Below are 5,000 nucleotides of genomic sequence, written 5' to 3'. Positions count from 1 at the left end.
TGATAAGGCAGACATTTGAAAGATGCGTCGCCGGTACGAGGACCGTGCGATCAGCCCAAAGTTATTCAGAGTCACCAAGGCAAACGGACCGGACGAGCCGACCGATTGGTTTTGATCTAATAAAAGCGTCCCTTCCATCTCTGGTCGGGACTCTGTTTGCATGTATTAGCTCTAGAATTACCACAGTTATCCAAGTAACGTGGGTACGATCTAAGGAACCATAACTGATTTAATGAGCCATTCGCGGTTTCACCTTAATGCGGCTTGTACTGAGACATGCATGGCTTAATCTTTGAGACAAGCATATGACTACTGGCAGGATCAACCAGGGAGCTGCGTCAACTAGAGCTGAGCAGCCGGCCACCCGGGAGTGTGTCCCGGGGGCCCGCGCGAACACGCAAGCGTCCGCTCAATTATTCTGCAAACAGGAGGAGGCTGAGCTCCCCTGCACAATACACCTCGAAACCCTCTCAGGTCCCGGCGGCGCGCAGCGCCGTCCTAAGTACTTGGTCGGGTTCGAGAGAGGCGCAATCGCCCGGAGTTTGGCGAGTAGACGCTTTAGGTGCGACCACCCGTGCTCCCAACTGAGCTTGCCGCTGCCGACAGAGGCCCGGGAGCGTGCTGTCGTGGCATTGCCGGCGGGAGACAACACGCGCCACCTACGGTGGCCGGCAGCTCCAACGCCAGCGCCACAGAAGGACAAAAGCCCCACTTGGGTGCCGAAGCGAACTCTCCCAGCACAGCGCACGCGCCAACACGTCCGCACAGCTGCGATACAAACCACCTGCGAGAACCGCAGAGGCGACCGAGCAGCAGACGGCGTCGCGGCGCCGAGCGCCGGGCGGCGGCGCATCCTCAGCGCACACAGTCCTCAATCGGACCAGCACACTGCAGATGTCCACCGCGCTGCGCACCGGGCCCGCGAGGACCTACTTTGGCCGCACGGCGCCGCGTGCAGGGTGCGCCGGCGCGCAGCTGCGCCGCCTGCCGCCTCCGTCGGCCGGCGCGCCTGCCACTGGCCGCCCCCACCAGCCGGCTGTAGCGCGTGCGCCCACGCACCGCGCGGCCAGCACGCCGGGAGGCCCCCCCTCACCGGCCGGGGACGGTCCCACCCAGCCACCGCCGCGTATCGCTTCACACCCACATGCCATTCACGTTCGTGGGCATGGTGGGTATCGCTGAAACAACCGGTTGGTAGCTCAACCGATCGTCGCCATCACTGATTCACCTCTAGCGAGAACAACCGCACCACAACGGTTTACCAGTTGTTCATTTGCGTAACGTCACCAGCAAACGTAGACGTCCATCGCCATTTGCAAATTCAACGATTGTTGCATGCCTGTGTCAGGTGTCACGACACACTATGTCTGCCCACATACACGCAACAACATGTGCACGCTTCGCGAACACGTGGAAGGTGGCCCCCGTACGTATGCGATGTCCATTGCGCGAACGACTGTCAACCGGCCTCTGTCGCATGTCGCAGATGTGGAACGCAGTGCACCATGCTATCACGGTGTGTGAGAAGAGACGACTACGTCTGACAACACGCGCCACTACATCAACAGACGGCTCATGCTGATCGCCATCCACGGCATACCATACTGCAATCCAGCTCTTATAGGGAGACGACACGTAGCTGAGTGCACAATATTTGGACCGTATGGTTCGCCGTTGTTGGCGCAGTCGTGGTACGGTCACACATGTACCACGATGTATCATTCAGTACATGAGGACCAATGTGCAGTACAGTGTGTGATTTGGACGTACAACATCAGCGGACAGTTGACACAAGCCGTACCACAACGTAGGCTGTGCTTCGCCATGCGAATGCCAATGAACAACTGCGAAGGGCATTGAGCATGTACGTCCTGCTGCCATCCGCATTACAGTGTATAGCTGCAAGGTGTTTAACATGAAGCGATACTCTGGGGACCGGGCAGTGCGAGTAGCAAACTATATTGCGGGGGTTGCAGTTAGGCAACACTACACTAATTTAACGCGTCGTATGACAATTACAGAGCAGGTTAAGGCCCAACGTGTGTTGGGTTAAGGCCCAACGTGTGTTGGGTTAAGGCCCAACGTGTGTTGGGTTAAGGCCCAACGTGTGTTGGGTTAAGGCCCAACGTGTGTTGGGTTAAGGCCCAACGTGTGTTGGGTTAAGGCCCAACGTGTGTTGGGTTAAGGCCCAACGTGTGTTGGGTTAAGGCCCAACGTGTGTTGGGTTAAGGCCCAACGTGTGTTGGGTTAAGGCCCAACGTGTGTTGGGTTAAGGCCCAACATGTGTTGGGTTAAGGCCCAACGTGTGTTGGGTTCAGGCCCAACGTGTGTTGGGTTCAGGCCCAACGTGTGTTGGGTTCAGGCCCAACGTGTGTTGGGTTCAGGCCCAACGTGTGTTGGGTTCAGGCCCAACGTGTGTTGGGTTCAGGCCCAACGTGTGTTGGGTTAAGGCGCAACGTGTGTTGGGTTAAGGCGCAACGTGTGTTGGGTTAAGGCGCAACGTGTGTTGGGTTAAGGCGCAACGTGTGTTGGGTTAAGGCGCAACGTGTGTTGGGTTAAGGCGCAACGTGTGTTGGGTTAAGGCGCAACGTGTGTTGGGTTAAGGCGCAACGTGTGTTGGGTTAAGGCGCAACGTGTGTTGGGTTAAGGCGCAACGTGTGTTGGGTTAAGGCGCAACATGGGTTGGGTTAAGGCGCAACATGGGTTGGGTTAAGGTACAATATGGGTTGGGTTAAGGTACAATATGGGTTAGGTTAAGGTACAATATGGGTTAGGTTAAGGCGCAACGTGGGTTAGGTTAAGGCGCAACGTGGGTTAGGTTAAGGCGCAACGTGGGTTAGGTTAAGGCGCAACGTGGGTTAGGTTAAGGCGCAACGTGGGTTAGGTTAAGGCGCAACGTGGGTTAGGTTAAGGCGCAACGTGGGTTAGGTTAAGGCGCAACGTGGGTTAGGTTAAGGCGCAACGTGGGTTAGGTTAAGGCGCAACGTGGGTTAGGTTAAGGCGCAATATAGGTTACGTTAAGGCGCAATATAGGTTAGGTTAAGGCGCAATATAGGTTAGGTTAAGGCGCAATATAGGTTAGGTTAAGGCGCAACGTGGGTTAGGTTAAGGCGCAATATAGGTTAGGTTAAGGCGCAATATAGGTTAGGTTAAGGCGCAATATAGGTTAGGTTAAGGCGCAATATAGGTTAGGTTAAGGCGCAATATGGGTTAGGTTAAGGCGCAATATGGGTTAGGTTAAGGCGCAATATGGGTTAGGTTAAGGCGCAATATGGGTTAGGTTAAGGCGCAATATGGGTTAGGTTAAGGCACAATATGGGTTAGGTTAAGGCACAATATGGGTTAGGTTAAGGCACAATATGGGTTAGGTTAAGGCACAATATGGGTTAGGTTAAGGCACAATATGGGTTAGGTTTAGGCACAATATGGGTTAGGTTAAGGCACAATATGGGTTAGGTTAAGGCACAATATGGGTTAGGTTAAGGCACAATATGGGTTAGGTTAAGGCACAATATGGGTTAGGTTAAGGCACAATATGGGTTAGGTTAAGGCACAATATGGGTTAGGTTAAGGCACAATATGGGTTAGGTTAAGGCACAATATGGGTTAGGTTAAGGCGCAATATGGGTTAGGTTAAGGCGCAATATGGGTTAGGTTAAGGCGCAATATGGGTTAGGTTAAGGCGCAATATGGGTTAGGTTAAGGCACAATATGGGTTAGGTTAAGGCACAATATGGGTTAGGTTAAGGCACAATATGGGTTAGGTTAAGGCACAATATGGGTTAGGTTAAGGCACAATATGGGTTAGGTTTAGGCACAATATGGGTTAGGTTAAGGCACAATATGGGTTAGGTTAAGGCACAATATGGGTTAGGTTAAGGCACAATATGGGTTAGGTTAAGGCACAATATGGGTTAGGTTAAGGCACAATATGGGTTAGGTTAAGGCACAATATGGGTTAGGTTAAGGCACAATATGGGTTAGGTTAAGGCACAATATGGGTTAGGTTAAGGCACAATATGGGTTAGGTTAAGGCACAATATGGGTTAGGTTAAGGCACAATATGGGTTAGGTTAAGGTACAATATGGGTTAGGTTAAGGTACAATATGGGTTAGGTTAAGGTACAATATGGGTTAGGTTAAGGTACAATATGGGTTAGGTTAAGGTACAATATGGGTTAGGTTAAGGTACAATATGGGTTAGGTTAAGGCACAATATGGGTTAGGTTAAGGTACACATTGTTGTAAGGAAAGGTGTATTGGGGGGGGGGGGGGGGGCGGGCGGGCGGCGGCGGCCGGTTTGTTGATTGTGATTATAGTAAGTGGATGCCTGCGGCATCATCTGATTTGCCACGTCAGGATGCACCTTTGGCTCATGACAGGCGGCGCTCTGATTCCATGCTTGTGGCAGACCTGTGTCTTTCATTCCTGCCATTGTTTGTGTGCTGTGACAGGAGGCAGTATTGTGATGTTGGGTGTACCCCTGTGTAGGACATGTGTGGGTGTTGGTGGCTTAGCTGAGCAATGGTGGTTGTCGGAAGGGTGGGATATTCTGTTTTGTGAGTGGACCTCCCGGTCTGGTTATGATAGTGTGGATTGTCTAATGTGGCGGAGAGGATGCACTGGGTGTTGTTCCATGCTGGTGCTTACATATTGTCTCTGTGCCTGTTACAGGCAGAGAGTAGTGCGTGATAAGAGTGTCTGGTTGACGTGTGGTTGTGATTGTGAGCAGAGTCTTTCAGCATGTATACGGACAGTTGTATACATTATCTGTATTTTGATGGCTCTATCTATTACTAATCAGCGCCGTGTATACGTTTCATCCGGTTCCAGTCGAAACTGTTGTATCTCTGTACATTAGTGACACGGCGAGGCCGCCATGTAGTTACTCGTCTCGGCAGCTTCCACCGGTGTATGGCAAATGATTATCAGGAATCAGTCTAGTCGTCAATACGGATAGTGTGACGTCACATGTTGGGGTGGGGGGACGCTGCGCCCTT

General features: G+C 52.2%; 1 non-coding gene across 1 annotated transcript in view; it reads right to left on the bottom strand.

The window, feature by feature from the left end:
- LOC124570074 overlaps positions 1-332 on the bottom strand; it is a 1,910-nt gene extending 1,578 nt beyond the window's left edge. Inside the window, exon 1 of the ribosomal RNA XR_006971467.1 lies at positions 1-332. This exon is cut by the window's left edge and continues 1,578 nt beyond it. This is a non-coding gene — a ribosomal RNA (small subunit ribosomal RNA).
- Positions 333-5,000: the final 4,668 nt, after the last annotated feature.

This window comes from Schistocerca americana, unplaced genomic scaffold, assembly GCF_021461395.2.
Source record: "Schistocerca americana isolate TAMUIC-IGC-003095 unplaced genomic scaffold, iqSchAmer2.1 HiC_scaffold_158, whole genome shotgun sequence".
Lineage (NCBI taxonomy): Eukaryota > Metazoa > Arthropoda > Insecta > Orthoptera > Acrididae > Schistocerca > Schistocerca americana.
Note: the sequence above shows the minus strand (reverse complement) of the source record. Positions and strands in the feature narration are given on the sequence as shown.